Consider the following 19,766-nt stretch of genomic DNA (forward strand, 5'->3'; position numbering starts at 1 on the left):
CTTTGGTATGGTCATACACCAAATGTAAGTTATTTCAAAATCCTTGAAAGTAGGTGTTATATTCACAAAGATGCAAGGAATGGTAAATTTGATGTTAAAGGAGATGAAGGTATATTCCTTGGGTATTCATTTAAGAGTAAAGCTTATAAATGTTTGAACAAAGCTACTAAGAAGATGATTGAAAGTGAAAATGTAAGGTTTTCAATGAGTTCGTAGAGAGGAACGACATGGAAATAAAGAAGAAACCTAAATATTACAACAAGTTCGTATATGTCTATGAAGAGGCACTTGATACACTTATTGAGTTACAACAGAGATCCACCAAGCATGAAATAATATCAACCAAGTTATATAATTCTTTACTCGAGCATCTACTGTAGGAGCATCCTAGGTTGATGTGTTATCCTACTCATTTTGTGTTCATTCTTCCAGTTGCTACCAAGTTGCAATCATTGTTGAGTGTAGTTTATTTAGTATCACTTGAGTTGCAGTTTTTACCAAGTCATGTTAGTCTATTGGTTGTCATATTATCTCATTTATTTTGTCAATATTGACCGAGTTACAATAATTGCAGATTGCCAGTATTGATTGTTTGTTCCTTTAAGCACTAAGTGAACCTATTATTTTATTAATGCTTGGATCCTTCATAAACTGAGTTGTATGTTATTGATCCTTGGTTTGATCTGTCTAATGTATATAATTTAGATCATGAATTTAATGATAGGATATTGTCTTTAGATGTGTGCAAATTAGTTTAAGGTTGGCCTTTCTATTATGTAATGATCTAGAATCTTTTGTAAGCCATTTTTGTCAAGTATGAATAAGGGTGTCTATGTTTAGATTAAGTAATCACTTAGAGAGTAGAGAATAGATGTTGCTGAATAATGAAATTAAAGCCATATTGTAGATTTGAAGTTGTAATTTTTATTTGGTTGTAACCCTGAAGTCCTTATAGTTAGGCATGTATGTTGATAATCTAATGAATCAATCAAGTATTGCTTTCCTTCTCTCCTTGGTGTTATTCTCTTTGTTGTTTTTGTTGATATTGTGGCAATTGATCATGTAGTGGGTGTTGATGTTGTGGAAAATTCTTTGGTAGTTGTTGGAGGTGAGGGGTAGTAGCCTCAAACCTCCAGTTGGCACATAGTGCCAAAAAAAATTTGGGTTCTTTTTTAGGAAAAGAAAAATGACAAAATTGTAAAACCCTAACAATTGTTATCATAGAAAGGTTTGTTGTTGTAGATTGACAAGACTTTCAAATTTGAGTGGGAATAATGGAGGATTCCAAATTCAAGAATGAAATATTCAATGGCCAAAATTTCTAGTTATGGAAAATGCATATGGAAGATTATATATATCAAAAGGATCTATGGAAGCTATTAGAAGGAAAAGCCAATAAATAGGGAACCATCACAAATGAAGATTATGAGATCTTGGATAGGAAGGCATTGAGATCTATTCAAATATGCCTTGCACCATCTATAACGTTCAACATATCAAAGGAAAAATTGATATTAGAGTTGATGGAGACATTGACTATGTTATACAGGAAACCCTCAGCTTTGAATAAGGTATTTCTTATGAAGAGTTTTTTTAATATGAAAATGGGTGATGGAGGATCTATAGAAAATAATTTAAATGAATTTAATACAGTTACTAGTCAGTTGTCATCCATACAAATTTTATTCGATGAAGAGGTTAGGGATCTCTTAATCTTATGTTCTTTGCTAGAAAGTTGGAATACCTTGGTTATGGCTATAAGTAACTGTTGACACAAAAAATTTCGCCCTTGCTTGAGGTATGATCCTCAAGTGACCTCATGTAACATGGAAATGATCTCCAAGTGTGGGACTTGTGCTTTGAGGTCAAATCTCCAGAGAAGGTTGGATTCCTTACAATCAGGATGCACCTAACTACTCTTGAGAGGAAAGGGGAGAAGGAGATGCAACAAATCAAACTACCTAGTCTAATCTAAAGGGGGTTGATGCACCTACATTGAATGGTCACAACTCTATCTACAACTACACAAAACATCAAGGAAAAACCTAAATATACTAGACTTAACTTTAGTCTATTCCCCAAAGAGACATGTAGGTCTAAAACTAATGACATGTTGAAAGGAAAGATAATATTCACTTATGCAACAATTGCCAACAAATTGAACACAACATGTAAACTTAGAAAAATAGGAAGAAAACATTTACTACAAGGCATATACATGTAGTAGACAACAAAATGGAAAGAGAAGGTAAGGAACATAGATTTCATTAATGAAAGGAAAAGTTGCAAAGCATAATGTTGTTGCAACATATAGGCAAAGAAGAACCCTCAAAACTTATTTACAACTATCTTTTATAGAGTTTAGGCATAACTCTGATATTACATTGAGTTCAAACTCTAACCAGGTAGAGTTGAAATTGTAGAGTAGTAATAATTGCTTATCAGAAAAGATCATGATCAAATGCATGTCCCCATACAAGAAATCTAACCTTTTACATGCAAATCTAGCTTTGAGAAGACAAAAGCGGTGACCATTATCACTTGATTGGGAAGAAGGACAAGCATAGTGGTGATTGGAAGAAATCTACATTAAACAAGTTGGAGAACACTTAGAAGTGGTTGTAGATGACCAAACAGATTTGATTGCCATTAAAGAATTGTATTTGCTAGTGTTTTTTATGCCAAATTAACCATGTCAGATGGTCAAATGAAGTCAATCCATCTACTCTTTCCACGTGACTCAATATCCTCTAAGCATTTTGTCACCTTGCCAGTGTTCATCTATTTTTTGACCTATGCCTTTGCCAGTGTTCGCGGCTTCATAGTCTAAATTTCTCTTTAATTGTTTGGCCTTGCGAAACTGTGACTACCCTTGTTTATGCTTAATCATTGTGTTGTAGCTTAAAATCATGTTGGAATAAAATGCATGTGACACTATGATCATTGAGAGTTTAACTATTTGCATTTCTATTTAGACTATTGTAGCCTAAAGCCTAACTACATCGAAGATACCTACGACCTTGGGAAGACAAGGTTGTGACCATGATTGCCTAGTCATGACTATTATTTTCATCTTTCATCTAACCACTATGACCAAGAAAAGCCATGAAATTAGCTAAGTCATCGGGTTGCAGCATAATCCTTAACTAAATCATAAACCACAACAAAACTATGAAGACCAAACCTTAACTGTTGATCTCCCACCCATAACCTTAACTCGGGTTTTTATTTAACTCTGTGTGATGTTGCAAAAAAGAAGATTTTCATTTCACTTCCTTGGCCTAGGATTAACCTTAATCACCTACAATTGTGTGATGAATTGACTTTGACTGAGTTGTTGACTTTTGCATGGTTGTAACTTAAAATTTTGAAGCCCATCAATGAAGTGCATCAAATGAAATGATTTGTCCTCCTTTGATGAAATATTCCTTCGAAACTAACCTTTACAACACTACTACCAAAGGAACTCAAAAGGATCAAGCCCACCTAGACATGTGTCCACCCATCACCTACTCACAACCTATAACTAGGGTTTGGCACTTAACTCCGTGAACATGCGTACAAGAAGCTTTTTCCATTTCATTGTTCTAACCATGATTTAATCTTAACTCTCTATGATGAAGTGACCAGAGACATTTTGTAACCTTGCAACCTGCATTTGAATGTTATCACTTTCTCTTGCAAAATTGCGCTGACTGTGGTCATTAACTGTTTGAGCACTAGTGACCTCTTTGATGGTTAAGCCATAAATTGCAATGATTAGGCAATGAAAGGCAGTCACATGGTTGCGACTTGGATTTTCTCATATGATGCAAGGGGATTAAAGGACTTTGGGATATAAGGAAAAATCAAAGTTTTACGTATCCCTCTTATCATGCATGGATATAAATAAACCAATCATGATCATGGTTGTCACTCTGGATATTCAAATTTTGGAAGGGGGGGAAAAATGTTTAGCATTTCTAGCAACTCAGAGGGGATTTCTAGCTAGTGGCCTTAAGAAATCCATTGGGCTAAGAAGTCATAAAAAATGAAACCCTTACACTGCAATCAACTAGAAAACTGTAACCTCTGCAACTATAAAATTTCAAAACTTTTCTATCTTATAGAGAGATAGCCTATGCTCGTGCACTTCCTAGAAAGAAAAAAAATCTAACCTACTATATACAAGAATTTACATGCATGAAAAGTTAAACAAACCCATTGACTAGTTTTTTGAAGTAGCTTCCCTTTCTCACCAGTTGTTTTCTTCTTTCATGCACTTGGGCAATTGAAAATGGTGACAAGCATGACAAACACATTACTGCATGGAATACCTCCTTCCCAATGCTACAAACAATAAAACTCTCCAACACTGGGAGATAGTCAACCTAAGAAAAAAATGATTGCTCTTCTTTGTTATCTTCATCGTCATGCTCATGAGTAAGCATGACTAGGGGAAAATGTTGATTTATTGCAGAGCTAGATGCCTTATATGACATCCTCTTGATGGTTTTAGGCCTAAGCAATCAGCCTTGGCCTTGTCATTATGCTCTACAAGTCTGGTATCCTACTGGCTGGAAATGGCTCTTCTTCTTGTAAAGAAAAAATCTTGACCTTGTCTTCATTGTGTTCATAAGTCATCTCCTTGGGAGCTACAGGTATGGTGTGGCTTTCCATTTTTTGCTACTACAACTCATGATTGTCTAATGGAGGAGCAGACTATTTCATGTCTAAGGATGAACAAAACATCTCTAGCTCATCCCAAAAAGTCTCCTCATCAGAATCCTCTTGCTCTATTGTAGTAATATGCATAGGTTGAGGGAAAACCTCATGCATATCAACATGTTCCTCCTCAAGGACAAAGCTATCCTTGAGGCTCTCTTTTCCATCCTCCAAATCATGGAGGATTTTCTGCTGCAATGAATGATCTTCTTCCTTAGTTTGCAGTAGATCCTCATTTTCTTCTAGAGGCTCAAAAGCCATGACTTGTTCCTCAAGAGAAGGAACAACCTTTTCTTCTTTTTCTTCCTCAACAAAGGAGGGGAGCTCTTCAAATAAGAGGATTGGATTGTATTCCTTTGGCTTAGTAGCTACCTCCTTGTTCTCCTTAGTAAGCTGCAACTCCTCCCATGACAACCTTGTTGGTTTTGTTTCACTCTCCCAAAACTCTATATTTGTACAATCAGGAGACCATACAACTGGTCCACCCTTAAACAGTGAAATGGTGACAGGTGTGGAAGGCTCATGATCAAGCCATATTTCTTGCACAGGGAGTGCAGGGGTTACAGCAGAAGGTTCTTGTGATGGAGGGGGCTTCTTGAAGCTTGGAATGACATGTTTGGGAGAAGGGGCTTCCTCTACCTTAGCAACTTGTAATTGGGTGAGCTTGAGCCTTGTTTCTTCCTAATCCACAACCAACCTTCTTGCAAGATTCTCCTCAAATTGGATTAATCTCACTTCCCACTCTGGAGAGTGAAAGAGAGCATGACAATCTGGCTCTAGTTGTTGAGGAGAGGCCTAAAAAGAATAATCTTGCCCAAACTACTCCTTTTGGACCTCCATTTGTTGTTGCACATCAAATTCTTACTGCCTCTATATCTCATCAAGCTGCCTATCCCAGGCTAGCAAACACTTAGCATTTTCATTCACCTGGCTTTTGAAAGCCTGCAACTGCTCACTTCACTCATGAAACTTGATATCCATATTCTTTTGGAATTCCAACATCATATCTTTAAGTTCTTTATATGGAGATGTTGGTGCTAGAGGAACAAGGGTGGGAGGAGAATATGCATATTGAGTATGCTGACAATAATTGGGTTGTGGATGAGACTGATAATAGATTATGGGATTTTGAAAATCTTAAAATAATCAGAAGTAGAGATGTTATATTTAATGAGAAGGCCATGTATAAAGAATAGTTTTAGGAAAAAAAACATGAACAGGTCAAACAAGAATATGTGGTGTTGGACGAGACTCCTAAAAATGAAAAGCCACTAGTACTTGATGCTTAGAAAGAACAGGTTATCCCACAAACTCATGTAAGTGTTAGACGTTCTACAAGGTCAAGTAGACCTCCTAAAAAGTTTTCTCCTTCTTTGTATTCCATTTTATTGACTGATTCTGGTTAACTAGAAGAATATGAAGAAGCAATGCAGGTGGATGCCAGACAATAGTGGAAGCTGGGTATGAAAGAGGAGATGGGCTCCTTGTTGAAAAATAAAACTTGGGACTTATTCCCTTTACCTGAAGGAAAAAGAGCCTTTCCTAACAAATGGGTTTATAGGCTAAAGGAAGACAGAGGAAAGAAAAGGTATAAGGCTAGACTTGTAGTAAATGGTTTTTCATAGAAAAAGGGTATATATTTTGATGAAATATTCTCCCCTATTGTATAAATGACTTCAATTAGAACTGTACTAAGTCTTGTGGCTCCAAATGATTTGCATCTTGAACAACTAGATGTCAAGACATCTTTTTTCCATGGAGATTTTGAGGAAAAAATTTACATGCAACAACTAGAGGGATATGAGGTCAAGGGTAAGGAGAATTTGGTGTGCAGGTTAAGGAAAAGTCAGTATGGCCTAAAGCAAGCAACTCAACAATGGTATTTAAAATATGATAGTTTCATGGCTGAACAAGGTTACCGTAGATGTCATTGTGATAACTCTATATATTCTAAGAGATTAGATAATGGAAGTTACATTTTCTATGAAGGATTTTGGTGTTGCTAAGAAAATTATTGGTATGAGGATTACATGGGATGGAAAAAATAGAACCTTGAATTTTTCCCAAAGTGAGTATATAAAGAAGGTGTTGAAAAGATTTAATATGCAGGATGCAAAAGCAGTCAGTACACCTTTGGCTAGTCATTTTAAATTGACTAAGGAAATGTGCCCAAAGACACAAGAAGAGGTAGATAAAATGTGTAACATCTTATATTCATTAGTCGTTGGCAATCTAATGTATGCAATGATATGAACACAACTCGATATTGCCAATGTAGTGGGAGTTGTCAACAAGTTTTGAGCAATTTGAGTATGGAACATTAGAATATTGTCAAATAAATTATTTGATATTTGAAAGGTACTACTACAAAGGCATTATGTTTCATAGGATCCAATTCTACTCTGAGTGGATTTGTTGATAGGAGATATTGATACAAGGAGGAGTACTATAGGGTATGTTTTCACTATAGGGGTTATCGTATTCAGTTGGATTTCTAGATTACAGAAGGTTAATGCACTTTCAACCACTGAAGCAGAATATGTAGTTGCTACAGAGACTAGCAAGGAAATGATTTGGTTACAATGTTTTTTGGTGTAATTGGGATAGAAGTAGGAAGATTTCCTATTGTAAAGTGAGAAACAAAGTGGCATTCATCTTGCAAAGAATTCTACTTCTCATTCAAGGACAAATCATATACAACTTAGGTACCAATTTATAAGGTCTATTTTGGAGGATAGCCAATTGTGGCTTGAAAAGATTCACACAAGTGAAAATCCTGTAGACACATTCATGAAGGTAGTCCCGAAGGAGAAGTTGGGTTCTTGTTTATCTTCTATTGGGTGTCTTTCTTGATAATCATGGAGGTAATAAAAAAAAAATTCTTTTATCTAGTGGGAGTTGCATGTACTAAATTGTCATCTAGTTTCAATCTCCAAGTGGGAGATTGTTTAGTGTGGAGCCTGATCAGTCTCCAAGTGGGAGATTTTTAATATTGTGGCGACTGATCATGTAGTGAGTGTTGATGTTGTGGCAACTTCCTTGGTAGTTTTTGGAGGCCAATAACATTGTAAAACCCTAACTATTTTCTTTTGTTGTGTTTAATCAACAAGGTGATTGGATAGTAAGTTCTGCCTCTAGCTCTAGCTGTTCATTCCCTCCTTGCATCAGGTGGTATTAGAGCTAGAGTTTTAGCCTTGTAGAGATTGGATCATGTAGAATCCTAAGTTAATTTGTTTATAGGGTGGTAGATCTATGGATTTGACCTATAACTTGCATAGGGCTACAATCTTGCAGGAACCTATTTGTAAAGATGGTTTGAGGAAGAGGAAATGCTAACACTACTATTATGGACATGTTGAGACAAATTTCAGGTAGATTAGATGTTGTGGAGATAGCCCAAAGGAGAGGAACACATCTTGATGATGTGAGTGATGATGAAACAATGACACAAAATCCTAATCTAGAGCTCGAGGAAGATCGAGATGAGGAAAGATTGTTGAGAGTATTGTCCAGGGCACATTCAAAGCATGTTTTAGAAGTTGTTCTTTATGATGGAAAATTGGACATCAATTTTTTTTTGGATTGGATCTCTAATATGGAGAAGTTCTTTGAGTTTGAAAACACTCATGATAGTAAGAAGGTGAAGATTGCAGTCGCTAGGTTGAAAGGTCATGCATCACTGTGGTGGGAGCATTCACAAATTGATAGACAAAGGAGAGGAAAAGAGAAGACTAGTACTTGGCTGAAGATGGTGAAAAAGGTGAAGAAGAAGTTCCTTCATACTAATTAACAAGTTATCTTATTGAGAAAGATGCAAAATTTGAGACAAAAGGACATGATTGTGAAAGAGTATAATAAGGAATTCTATAGATTGGACATCAAATCTGGACATGTAGATGATGAGGTTGAGAAAGTTGCAAAGTATCTAAATAAATTGAGATTTGGAATTCAAGATGAGATAAGTTTTGTGAAATTGTAAACTATGGATGAAGCATATCAATATGCCTTGAAAGATGAGGAGATCTTGACAAAGAATCATGAACAAAGACAAAGAGGTAGAGGTGGTAGATTCTAGAGAGGCAGAGGTAGATCTTATGGAGAAGGTGACAAATTTGAAAATTTTGTGCAAGATAAGGGAAAATATGAGTGGAAAAGTGATGAAAAATGCAAGACCAAATGGAAAGGTGGTAATTCTTACTAAGGAGGTACTAGTTCTTATTGAGGAAGAGGTAATTCTTATTCTAGAGGTGATTTTCATAGTAATTATTTTAGATGTGGCAAAGAAGGGCATAGATCATTTGAATGTAGATATTCTGGTGGTAATGAGCAAGGTACTAAAAATATTGTGATTAAAGAAGATATTTATGGTTCACCAAGTGGACTTGAGGCTGGAGAAAATCTAATGGTGAGAAGAGCTTTGTGTAATAAGGGAATTGATGAGAAACCTATCTTGAGGAGAAATCTCTTCAAGACCAAATGTAAGATGGCTGGAAAATGTTGCAAGGTGATTATTGACAATGGAATTTTAGAAAATTTGGCATCAAATGAGTTGGTTACAAAGTTGCAATTGTAGAGTTTGAGACACCCTAAACCCTATCATGTTTCATGTATCAAGGATGAACATAAGTTGTTGGTAAGTGAACAATGTGTTGTGAAGTTCAAGAATGGAAATTACTTTGATGAAGTTTTGTGTGATATTATGCATATGTATTGTTGTCATATTTTGTTAGGTAGACCTTGGCAGTATGATAGATATGTTATGCATGATGGAAGATTGAATCAATATACTCTTTGGGTAAATGGAAGAAAGCAAGAATTGTTGTCTTTGATTGAAAGTCTAGATGAAGTTAATTGTACTACTATTCAAATTTGTGTGGTTAGTGAAAAGCAATTTGAAAAGGAAATGAAGAAGAATCAATTTTATTTTTCCATAATTCCTAGAAGACTGAGTTGTGCCAATAGTAACCGAGTGATAGAAAATAGTGATGGTCGAGTGATAGACAGTAGTAACTGAGTGTTAGAGGATAGTAGTAACTGAGTGACAACAATAACTAACAGTATTAGCCGAGTGACAACAAAAATTGAAAGCTTGTTGAATGAGTATAAAGAAATTGTTGCTAAAGATATTCTTGATTGTTTACCTCTAATAAGAAGTATAAGTCATTGTATGGATCTGATTCGTGGAGCTAGTTTATCGAACAAATAGCCATATAGATTGACACCTATAGAAAATGAGGAATTTAACAAACAAGTGCAAGAATTTTTGCAAAAAGGTTTGATCAGGGAAAGTTTGAGTTTGTGTGTTGTGCCTATTATATTAATGCCTAAGAACAATGGAGAATGTGCATTGATTCCAAAGCTATTAACAAGATCACAATGCAATATAGTTTTCCTATGTGAAGGATGGATGACGTAATGGATTGTTTGAGTGGAGAAAAGTATTTTACCGAGATTGATTTGAAGAGTGGCTATCATCATATCAGAATCAGAGAAGGTGGTGAATGGAAGAGTGATTTCAAGACAAAAGATGGTTTGTATGAATGGTTGGTTATGCCTTTTGGTATTACTAATGCACCTATTACTTTCATGAGGTTGATGAATGAAGTTCTTGAGAGATTTTTGGGTAAGTTTGTGTTTGTTTATTTTGATGATATTTTAATATTTAGTAAGACTAAGGAAGAACATCTTGAGCATGTTAGACAAGTGTTGCAGAGGTTGAAAGAGGAGAATTCAATGATTAATTTGAAGAAATGTTCCTTTATGCAAGAGGAGATTGTATTTTTGAGATTTGTGATTTCAGCTGATGGTTTGAGAATGGATCTTGAGAACATGAAAGTGATTTTGGAATGGCCTACACCTAAGAATGTGGGTGAGGTAAGATCATTTCATGGTTTGGCTAGTTTCTACAGAAAATTTATAAAGAATTTCAGTTATGTTTGTAATACTATGACTAAGACAATGAGAGGAGATAAGAATAATTTTAAGTGGACACATGAGGCTAATAAGAGTTTTGAGACTTTGAACCGGTTGTTGATTTACCTATATTTGCTTTGCCTGATTTCAATAAGGTATTTCAAGTTGAATGTGATACAAGTGGTAGTGCAATATGAGTTGTGTTGAGTCAAGAAGGTAAACATGTTGCTTTTTTTAGTGAGAAGTTAAATGATGATAAAAGGAAGTATTTTGTGTATGCTGAAGATTTTTATGCTATTGTTCAAGCCTTGAAGAAGTGGACACATTATTTGATTCCTAAAGATTTTGTGTTGTATACTAATCATAAAGCTTTACAATATTTGGGAAGTCAGCATAATTTGAATTAGAGACATATGAAGTGGGCTGAGTACTAGCAAAGTTTTACATTTGTGATAAATCATAAAAGTGGAGTTACTAACCAAGTTATTGATGCATTACGAAGAAGACATTATTTTTTGACCAAGTTGAAGCTTGAAGTTCTTGGTTTTGATGAAATGAAGGACTTGTATGATATTTACCCTGATTTTTCTGAAGCGTGGAGAGAGTGGAGAGAACAAAATCTATGAGATCACATGAGTAAGTTTGATAAGTATTTCATTCAAGAAGGTATGTTGTTCAAAGGAATTCAGTTGTGTAGAAACAATAAGTTCTATGAGAGTTAATTTGATTGAGAAAAAATATTGTGGTGGTTTGGCTGGACATTTTAGAATTGATAAGACATTGAGTTTTCTTAGGGATAAGTATTATTGACCACAAATGTATACGGATGTTCAGAAGTTTGTAAGGAGTTGCAGAATTTGTCAAGTTTCAAAAGGATTAAGTTAGACAACTAGATTATATACACCTATTTCTATTCTTGAGAAACCTTGTAGTGACATCAATATAGATTTTGTTATTGGATTACCTAAGATAGCAAGAGGGTATGATTCCATATTTTTTGTTGGGGATAGATTTTCTAAAATAACACATTTCATACCATGTAAGAAGACATAAAATGTTGTGCATATTACTGAGATATTCTTCAAAGAGATTATTAGATTGTGTGGATTACCAAGAAGTATTATTTCTGACAGAGATAGTAAATTTGTTGGTTATTTTTGGAGGACTTTGTGGATGAAGATGGGTAGTAAATTGAAGTTTAGTTCTACATTCCATCCATAGATAGATGGATAGACAGAGGTTGTGAATATAAGCTTGGATAATTTGTTTAGATGTTTAGTTGGAGATAAGTCAAGTAATTGCAATATGATATTGGCACAAGTTGAGTTTTCATATAACAATTTTATGAATAGGAGTACAAGAAAAACACCTTTTGAAATTGCTACTGGAATGCAGCCTAGAAGAGTATTAGATTTGAGGGATGTTGTTGGTGAAGAGAATAGAAGTGTTGAAGGGGAATAATTTATTGGTTTTGTGAAGTCTTTGCATGAGAAAGTGAAGCTGAAGTTAGAACAAAGTAATCAGAAGTATAAGAAGAATGCTAATAAGTTTAGAAGACATCATGTTTTTTAAGTTGGTGATGAGGTAATGGTTCATTTGAAGAGAGGTAAATTTCTTTTTGGAACATACAATAAGCTAAAAATGGAGAAGTTTGGACCTTGTAAGATCTTGAGAAAGTTTGGCAGTGAAAATGCTTATGAAGTTGAGTTACTTGCTGGCATGGCTATATCTCCTATATTCAATGTTATTTGATTTGTATGAGTATCATGAGTCAAATGATGAATTTTTTATACTTGATAATTATCCTAAGGATAAGATTGAAGAGGTTGAACATATATTGGATCAGAGAATTGGTAAAAGTACAAGAGGAAGAGACTATTATGAGTATTTGGTGAGGTGGAAGAACAAACCAGTTGAAGATACTACATGGATTTCTCAATCTGAGTTGGATTCAGCTTAGGTTGTGACATCTCAATGATTCGGGAGAATCATTTCTTTCTACCCTAATTATGTAATGCAGGAGCATCTTGGGTTGACATGTTATCCTGCTCATTCTATGTTCATTCTACCAATTACTACTGAGTTGCAATCTTTGTCGAGTGTAGTCTATTTAGTATTGCCTGAGTTGCAGTTTTTGCCAAGTCAAGTTAGTCTACTGGTTGTTGTGTTATCCCATTCATTCTATCAGTATTGACCAAGTTACAACAATTACAAATTGCCAGTATTGATCAAGCATTCCTTCAAGCACTGAGTGAACCTGTTAGTTTACTGATGTTTGGTTCCTTCATTGATTGAGTTGTATGTGATTATTTCTTAGTTTGAGCTGAATAATGTATTTAATTTAGATCATGAATTTAATGATAGGCTATTATCTTGGGATGTGTGCAAACCATTTTAAATTCAACTTTTCTATTATGTTATGATCTAAAATCTTCTATAAGCCATTTTTGGCAAGTATAAATAAGGGCATGTAGGTTTAGATTAAGTAATCACTTAGAGAGTCAAGAATAGATGTTGTTGAACAAGGAATTTGAAGTTGGATTGTATATTTGAAGTTGTAATTTGTATTTGGCCATAACCTAGAAGGCCTTACAGGTGGGCATGTATGCCAATAATTTGATGAATCAATAAAGTGTTGCTTTCCTTCTCTCCTTGGTGCTATTCTTTTTATTGTTTGCTTTTGTTGTATTTACTCAAAAAGGTGATTGGATAGTTAGGTCTGCCTCTGACCCTAATTGTTCATTCCTTCCTTGTGTCTGCATCATACAGTACAACCCAAGGAATAAATTCAACCCCTACCAAGTGGAGAAAATGTTGGAAATCAAAGAATGGAACCTATATTGGAAAAATATGTGAGAAAGAATCATTCCATTGAGCAATCATTGGTGATAGAAGTATTGGAGTACAAACATAAAGTAAGTTAAGAGATAGTACTTTTTTGATTGTTAATTTTGAACCAAAAATAGTAAGGGTTGCATTGGACAATGAAAATTGGATCAATGCTATGAATGAGGAGATTGATTATATTAAGAAAAAAAATACTTGGACACTAGTACCTAAACCTGTAGAAAAGAATGTGATAGGAACAAATGGATTTTCAGAAACAAGTTGAGTGAGAATGGAGAAGTGGTAAGAAACAAGGAAATACTAGTTTGCAAAAGTTATGCATAAGAAGAAGGAAAGGGTTATGGTGAGACTTTTTCACATGTGGCAAGATTGGAAGGTGTAGGAACATTGTTGGCCTATGCTACCTACAAGAAGTTCAAATTATATCAAATGGATGTCAAATCTACATTTTTGAATGACATACTTGAGGAGAAAGTATGTATTGAACAACCTAAAGGACTCATTGAACTTGATTAGAACATGGTTTGCAAATTGAACAAAGCATTGTATGGATTGAAACGAGCACTAAAAGCATGGTATGAAAGGTTACATTCTTATTTTATTAAGATTGGATTTGCTAGGACAAGTAAAAATAGTAATCTATATTTGAAATGTGAATCTAAAAGTATGGTGTTGATTGTTGAAATAGTTGTTCATGACACAATTTTTGGAGGGAATTAAATGTTATGTAAGACATTTATTTTTTAAATGAGCACAAAATTTGAAATGTCAATGTTTGGTGAAATCAATTTTTTATTGGATTATAAATCTATCAAATAAGGAAAGCTATATATGTGACTCAATCTAAGTATGTTAAAGAAATCTTGAAGATATTTGAGATGGGTGAGTCTAAGCCAGTTGGTAGTCCTATGGTAACTAGAGTGAAATTATCAAAAGAAGACACTACTAGAGAGGTAAATGAGACTTAATACAAATCAATGATTGGAAAGTTATAGTATGTTGTACCTAGTAGACCAGATATTGCACTTGTTGTTGGTATAGCTGCAAGGTATTCATCCTGTCCAAAGGATACTCACATAATTGTTGTGAAGGGGATATTCAGATATCTTAAAGGAACTAAAGATTATGGCCTGTGGTATAAACAAGATGATGGCTTTAATCTTAAAGTCTACACAAATGTTGATTGGGATGGTAATGTTGATGATAGAAAAAACACAAGTGGTGGAGCTTTCTTTTTAGGAGAAAGATTGATAACATAGATAAACAAGAAATAAAGTTGTATTTCGCAATCTATTGTTGAATCTAAATATGTTGTTGTTGCAATCAACTATTCAAATATTATATGGATTAAGAAATTGTTGGAAGGTATACAAAAAGAGATAACTGAGCCTTTTGTTATTTATTGTCACAACACAAGTGCAATAAATCTTTCAAAAAATCTGGTAATGCATGCCAAAACAAAACACATGTCAATCAAATATCATTATTTGAGGGAGCAAGTACAAGAGAAACAAGTGAGGCTTGAATATGTGAAGTCTAAAGAGAAAATTGTAGACATATTTACCAAGCCATTACCTAAGGATTCTTTTGAGTATTTGAGAGGTAAACTGGGGGTCCTACCCCTATCCAAAATTCACTAGGTGAAGATGCATGTTTCATCAATTCATGGATGAATTGTTAATATCTTTGTGGAGTTGATGCAAGAGTTCACACTTTAGGAACATTTCTAAAGTTGTGAAGTAGATTGTGACGAAACTGATGTATACTGTACATGCAAGGTACAAGGATAACTAACAAGATTTTATAAATTTCATCTATTGAAATTTGTAGTGACTAGTGACACTTGGCATTATTTTCAAAGGGGGAGAAGTGTGCCAAAGGGAGAGAGATTGTAGAGAGAATGAGTTAAAGAGATGTATGTCAATGGGGGAGAAGTGTATCAAAAGACTAGAAGGTTACTAGAAGAATACCAAGGGAGAGAAACAGATAAGGAGAATATTAGATTTGTTGCTATCAAATGGATGAAGATAAAGAGCTGAAAAGTTATATTGTTGACAATGCATACATTTAAGTATCTTATGTAATATTTAGTAACATAAAATCATATGTTATGTGTTTCCATCAATGCCAAAGGGGGATATTGTTAACCCCAAATGATATCATAATTGGTAGTTCTATGAATGTATATAAAAGAGTCATATCAATTGTTATGTTGTCATTGATGTCAAATCTTAGTTGGCTAGACATTATGCAATATCACAATCTGACTTCTTGTGGAAAATATCTCCTACTTATCAATTGATAAGCTTAAGGGGCTTTCTAATGAATGGTTCATAAGGCACAACACTTGGTGAAGGTTTTGCAAATGGGGTTGCAAGAAAAGTGGGTTTAACCATGGAGGGGACTTCGTAGTTAAGCACACTCGAGCTGGAGTAGTACTAGGATGGATGACCTCCTGGGAAGTCCTAGTGCTTCACCTCTGTGAGCATCACCTAGATCCAATGAGTGTTAAGTGTTCCATTTATTCTCATGAGAAATGGATTCATGTGATAATCACTACTCATTATATATGGTTCAATGAGTTGGACTCAAAAACTACACATTTGAATCATGGTAGCAATATCACAAAGAGTCATATCATTAGATTGATGAAGAGGATTTGATTAATGAAGAGGATTTGAAGAAAGTATGTTGAAGAATGGATTGATAAATATGGTATTCAAAGGGCACTTGAATGATTTGGATGGTGATAATGTAATTTTGGTTTGATTATTTTACAATTAGGTAATATTGTAAACTATTGAGCTACACAAGCTTAACCGAGTGACAAGGTTAAAGAAGGAAGACAATATCCATTGAGTGACTATAGTGTTGGCTGAGTAGTTGGAAGTTTAGTATTTGTTGAGCAAGTCTAGTATTAACCAAGTGCTATATTATATGAGTGAAATGTTATGTTCATCGAGTAAGAGTAAGAAGAACATAATTGCGAAGATGGAATCTAAGGCTGACTTTTGATGGAAAAATGAAATGTTCAAGATGGTAAAAGTGTAACACCCCATTAGGGAACCCAAGAGAAATTAACCTATAATGATGCTAAGTTTTCTAAATAGTATTTTTTTTAAAGATTAAAACATACAAGAGATAATAATGTGGAAGCAGTAACTCAAATACACATCACATACATACATAGGAAAATAAATAACAATTACATTTCTCAAGGGTTCCATAAAGTTGAATCATATATATAACTTTTACTAAGTTTTAAAAATATTAATTAAACAAGTTCATGTCATAGGAATAACAACATGTGCAAAATCTCACAAAGAATATACAAGTACAAAAAGGTGCATACTCATTCGTTGCACATGTTGCAGGGTATGAAATGTTAAAAGAATATACATCATGATAAGATGATCTCAATAACTGAAGTACAAAATATCAAAGTATGAATCTACATCATAGTCATTAGTAGAAAGAATGGAACATCTACAACAATGGTACATCCAACATCAGTGTACAACTATTAGACCTCAATGAAAAATAATCACTACCATCTAACCTCATGGAATCTAAGTGGCCCCACTCCCACCATTCTAAGGAGATAATCTCAAGTCCCAAATGGATAGCAATCCAAAAAATCACAACAAGAATCTAAGTCTAAAGATCTTGAAAGCATTCTATCTCAAGGTACTAAGTACACAAGGTAACATACATTCTCAAAGGCAACAAGGCACATAGGAAACCTAATATGCATGTAAGAAAGTGTCATTACATGAGTAAACTCTAAGGTTACCTTAGAAGTCTCTCAAGATCTTCGCCCCCTGGTGACCCTATGTGGCATCAATATCCTTTCATACAACCGAAAAATACTGATGAGGCATGGGTGAGGTATCAAATTGACATCTCATGAATTCATTTTAGCCCCATTAATGAGAATGCTATCACTTATTAAGACTACTTACAATGAGTTACCTAAGAAGCCTCTTTACAGCTTTAGCCCCCATTGCAAGCCACTTTCCAACATTCACATAGATTATCTAACCTAATCTCATAAAAATGTATCTCATAAAAAGAAACACATCAGTTCTATACAAGAAAGTAGTATCACATACAAATCACAAATAAATAAAAACTCATAGGTTACATCGAGAGTATCACAATACATGAGGTTACATAAAAGACAAGATCTCGTCACATAAGTACATAAAAATCAATTTGAAATAAGTCACTGGAAAGAAAAACTCAACTTCCTTGCCTCTGATAACATTCCTATTTGGCCAACAAAAAAGGTTTCCCTAGAACCCGCCACAAGATAAAACACAACTTCATGAAAGACCATTTAAAGAACATCTAGTTTCAACCATGTAATTTTTTCATTATAATTTCCCTAAAGTTTGATTTGAGGAATAGTTGGAGTTTTCATTTGTATTAGTTTCTTAGTTGGTACAATTTCCAAGTTTTAGTATAATCGTAAGGATAAGTTTCACTTTCATAGTTTGAGCATCTCTATTATTTTCCTAATAAACCAGGTATCTATAAGAACATAATAACATTTATGTGGATAATTTACTTTATTTAACCTTACCTACAACTCATATTTCATAATATTTACAACTCTAATTATGGAACAATTAAATAACAATCATATTTAAGAGATACATAATTCAATTAATAAATAACTATATTCAATATTAATAAATTATAATTTAAAATTTAATTAAACTAAAACTAAATTTAAATTCTAATATATATATCTGTGTGTGTGTGTGTGTGTGTGTGTGTGTGTGTGTGTGTGTGTGTGTGTGTGTGTGTGTGTGTGTGTGTGTGTGTGTGTGTGTGTGTGTGTGTGTGTGTGTGTGTATAATATTTAAACAACTATATAATAATAACATATTTATTCCCCCCCTCCCCACAAGACTCTCTCAACCTCCCTATTAATATCAAAAACTCTCTAATAAACCTATGGGGTAAGTAGTTAGCCAACTACAAGACTCAAGAAAGGGTAAATGGGGAGGATCTATGGAAATGGAGATCTTTGGAATAAAAAGATGGAACAAATGAAGAAAAAGAAATCTTTGAACAGACCCTCAATCAAAGATAGGTCAATCACATAAATAGAGAGGATAGGTTAATATGGGGGGTATCTAAAGATGGGAAGTATAGTGTAAAGAGGATATGAAATTGTAAATTCATCACAAAGATGGGAGAAAGCACGTATCCCCCTTAAGCTATGTTGAGATTCATCATGCTTACCAAAAGCAAGAATATTCCTTTGGTCAACATTTCAAAAGAGGATACTTATAGTGGACAAGTTTAGAAAGATGGGCTTTGAGGGACCATCTAGATGCCGACTATGTAAAGAAAACTCAAAAACAATAGATCATATACTATATCCATGTCCTTTCATGCAATTTTGTTGGAGATGGCTCAGTAAGATGTTAAATTGGTCTTTTGCACCATCAGAGAATTTAGAAAAGCATTTAATGAGCTAGCATACTAAAAGAAAAAGTAAGGTATATGGTAAATTATGAAATATATCTCCTTCTATCATCTTGTGGGAAATTTGGAAAGAAAGAAACAGATGTATTTTTGTAAATTCGGAACTCGACATTCACTTCCTTCTCAATAAAATTGAATCTTGCATAATAGAGGTTATGAATAGCCACCTTAGAAAAGTTGTAAAAGAAGAAGGATCCTTTTTCAGAATGGAAGGCTGAAATGAAAAAAAATTGCACAAATTTAATAAATCTGCCCTTAATTTATCCCAAGAAAAACCTTCAAGCCAAAAAGGACTATAGATGGGTTCTTCCACCAATTGGATGGAAAAAATTAAACTTCAATAGGGCATCAAGAGGAAATCCAAGAGTAGCACGGATAGGATGTATCATTAGCTCAGAAACAAGAGATTGGATACTCAAGAAGCTAAACCAATAAGGAAATAAACAAATAATATGGCAGAATTAGACACACTTCAGGAAGGACTCCTTCAAAGTTTAAAATTAGGAATTAGGAAACTTATCATAGAAGGGGATTCTCAAATTATAATTAATGCTCGTAGAAAAAGGATGACACCGAATTGGATCATTAACTCTAAATTAGAGATAGTTTTAAATATCATAGATAAGTTTGAAGAAATGAGATTTCTTCATATATATTGAGAGGGAAACAAAATATCAGATCACTTAGCTAACAAGGGCATGAATGGTGAAGATATAACTATTTTGGCCTCCAACACTTAGTTTTTTCACTCCACATTTAGCTTAGTTTTTTGCTTTCTTGCCTTGTCCCCTTTTTAGCTTCAT

This window comes from Cupressus sempervirens, chromosome 6, assembly GCF_028749045.1.
Source record: "Cupressus sempervirens isolate cs-2001-9-10 chromosome 6, ASM2874904v1, whole genome shotgun sequence".
In the NCBI taxonomy this organism is placed as follows: Eukaryota; Viridiplantae; Streptophyta; class Pinopsida; order Cupressales; family Cupressaceae; genus Cupressus; species Cupressus sempervirens.